This window comes from Ammospiza nelsoni, chromosome 2 (assembly GCF_027579445.1).
Source record: "Ammospiza nelsoni isolate bAmmNel1 chromosome 2, bAmmNel1.pri, whole genome shotgun sequence".
Lineage (NCBI taxonomy): Eukaryota > Metazoa > Chordata > Aves > Passeriformes > Passerellidae > Ammospiza > Ammospiza nelsoni.
Window position 1 is genome coordinate 15673112 of NC_080634.1, and position 3430 is coordinate 15676541.

The 3430-nt window shown below is 43.8% G+C and overlaps 1 non-coding gene across 1 annotated transcript; it reads left to right on the forward strand.

Moving 5' to 3' along the window:
• The first annotated feature begins 2856 nt into the window (after window positions 1-2856).
• Window positions 2857-3038, forward strand: LOC132070424 (U2 spliceosomal RNA). Its single transcript, XR_009417988.1, has one exon. It is a non-coding gene; the product is annotated as a U2 spliceosomal RNA (small nuclear RNA).
• The last annotated feature ends 392 nt before the right edge of the window (window positions 3039-3430 follow it).

Here is a 3430-nt window from a genome sequence, read left to right on the forward strand (position 1 = left end):
TTAGATGGGATATTGGGAAGAAATTCATCCTTGTGAGGGTGGTGGGGCTCTGGCACAGGTTGGCCAGAGAAGCTGTGGTTGTCCCGTCCCTGAAGTGCTCAAGACCAAGCTGAATGTGGCTTGGAGCAACCTAGGATAGTGAAAGGTGTCCCTGCCCATGGCAGGGAGGTTAGAACAAGAACAAAGATGCACTTGAAGATCTCTGTGTAGCCAAACCATTTGCTGATTCAATGGAAACAGCATTGCTTCCTTTCCCTGCAGCACATCCCTGGTGGTTGTCCCCAGGAGCAGTCAGGGGATTACTGATGCTGATGGGTGGGTGAAGGCACTGGTGAATGATGATCCTGGGTGAAGAAAGGCTGCAATGCTGTGGGTGCTCAATGCACAGAAGAAGGCACATGTCTTCTTCTAAACCATGCACTTCTCCTGGAGAGGATGTGTCAGAGCCCAGGACATTCCTCTGGCTGCCCTGGAGGACTCGAGACCCTGGCAGGGGGCTCGGGCTCAGAAACCTTGGCACAGAGTCAGAGACACCTGTGCCTTCGATCTTAGCCCATGGAAAAAGTTACCAACTTTGCGTGAAGATTTACAAGACACAAGCCTTTACAGGCCTTTGTGTAGAATGATAGTGACTATCACAGAGTGAAAAAGTAGAATTTTGGAGATTTAGAATGGAGGTTCAAGAGGCAAGATGAAAGAGTCTGGGCGTGTCCTGTCCTTCTTCTTCTTAGCCTCCATCTTCTGCTGTGATGGTGGCACTTCTGGGTTGTTTAGAGTAGAGACAGACTGTCTAACATAGTTGATAAGTACTGGGAAGTTATTGTAAATAAAGTACAGGTAGTTTTTGTATAAAAATCTAACACCACTCCAAGGGTGGACAGTGTGCCTCAACCCAACCTGCTGGACAAACCTCAGCAGGTCAGAGAAAGAATGTTATAGATAAGGAAAAATAAACAACCATGAAAACCAGAGCTGAAGAATCTCGACTTCTTCTTTGGTTGCAAGGCTGGGAAAAAAAGACTTTTTAATACCTCGGGAGCCATTTCAGCAACACAAAACCAGTGCAGGATGGACAGGGTGATGGAGCAGACACCATACACATGATGACACCCAGACATGAGGAGTCAGATAACCTTGCAGGCTACTCTGTGGTGATGAGCCACAGAAGTTCTCCACATCTGCTGCCCCATCTGAGGCACAAAGCAGGACAGAAATCTTCACACCCAGCTCTGCTGTAAGGGCAACTCCTGGCAGGCTAGGTTTGTGATGGGGATAATTTTCCTTACACACTAATCTGCTACTGATTAGCAGGTAAGATTTCCATCACACCAGGTCTTCTGCAGGTTTGGAACAGGAGCAACAAAATTATCTGGTGGTTATACCCTGCTAGGAAATACTCAGATTTGAATGAAATGTGTTGATTAACTCAAAGAAAAAAAATTAGTTAATTGCAAATACAGTGTTAAAATAGTTATCAGGCCTTTTGGGGTGAGATTAAAAACATATTTTCGATGGAAAAAGAAAATCTACTCTTTTTTGTTTGCTTCTATTCAACCATTCTTTCTCTTCTAATTTCCTATGGGAAAAAAAAAAAGATAGTTTATCACTGGCGGGAAATGGAAAGCATGATAGCTTTATGGAGAAGGAAAGAGGTGTTGTTCCTCTGATTCTTATATTTCTTAGTGAAAAAAAAACATTGTGAAGAAGAGAGAGCAGAAAGAGAAACTCATCATTTGCCTTTTGACCTGCCAGGCTTGAGTCATACTCTGGGTTTTCCCTATGGAATAAGCCTCCCATCCAATCCCAAACTGGCACAGAACAAAACAACCAAAACACAGAAACTCTAATGCATTTAAATTGTGGTTTCGATTACCTTTGAGCATTGCTATCTTGATTGTGTGTCTTCTGACATTTTCCAGGCTAATTACTTATTTAAATTATTGTAGTTATATGGAGGATTTTTTCCAACACTATTTGAAGACCCTCTGACAAGATTCCCAAGTAGCTGCCAAGGGTCTGGGGAAGAAATGACACCCACCTGCTGCCTCTCTATGTCTTTATTTATGGTACACTTCGAGGAGCTGGGCTGAAACCAAGCACCAGGCTGATACCTGACACCATCACTGTGGAGACTCTGGCTGATTTACACTGGGGAACAAAGCCAAAAATACAACTATATGAGGAGAAGGAGTTGGCACTGCAGAAGATGGATGTATGCAATCAGCCAGTACGTGAATGGAGGCAGTCCATTTCAGAACAATAATTTCACTCCTCCTGTACCTTTTTTTTTTCCATGTTAACAAAAAAATCTCCACTAGCTACTACCTGCTGTTTAAAACTTCACATTTCTCAAGGCCATTGACATGCAGAATGTGAAAGATCTGCCCCTAAGCCTGGATCTTGATTACCCTACTGCAAACCTTGAGCAATGACATGTACCTCACAGCTGATAATGCAGAACTTTATCAGAACTTTTAGTACAGTTCTGATGGAGTCTTCAAATGTTGTTGGCATCAGGGATGTGCTTTAGTTTGTGTGCTGGGTGTTGGAGGTGGGGGGTTGGTTTCAGGCAGCTGATGTTGCTGCCATGGAAGCATCTTAGTCTGGGACAAGAAAGGCCAAAACGCTGCTTGGGTTGCATCCAAAATGCCCCATGAATCCTCTAGCAAGGGATGGAGCTTGATGTTTTATGAAAAGTCCCAAAGATGAGCAGAAAGAGAACTGAAGTGGCTTTACTGCAGCTTTTTCCTTTCACAAACTCCAGGATAAGAATTAACAATGATAAGTATTGTCACCAGCTGGGTCATCTACTTGCATCTATTCCTTTGAAGGAACCATGCAAAAAGAAAGGACTGATTTGCTGCTGGTGTTGGCCAAGTGTAGTGTCTGATCTTAAGAGTTTAATATCTGATATGCCCTTGATGAGAGGATTTTATATTAAACAGACTTTGGGGCATGGGAGTTGGACCTGGAGCTTGTTCTTTCTGCTCCATGCATTGCCCCAGCATTGCAGTGACTCTAGGAATGGTGCACTGATAAGTTTGAGCTGCACCAAAAGAGAGGTGGGTCAGAAGGTCAAAGTAGGTGAATCTTTCTCTTTCCTCTGCCCTCATGAGAGCCTACATGGGGTTCTGCATCCAGTTCTGGGGTCTCCAACATAAGAATGACATAGATATGTTAGAGCAGATCCAGAGTAGCGACACAGAGATGCTCCAAGAGCTGGAGCCCCTCTGCTCTGGAGACAGGCTGGGGGTGTTCAGCCTGGAGAAGAGAAGGCTTCAGGGAGACCTTAGAGCTTCCAGTGAACAAAGGGGGCTTTCAATACAGGGAGAGCAGCTTTTTTATATGAGCATATAGTCACAGGAAAAGGGGAAATGGTTTTAAAGTAAAAAAGAGTAAATTTGGATTAAATATTAGGAAGAAATTCTTC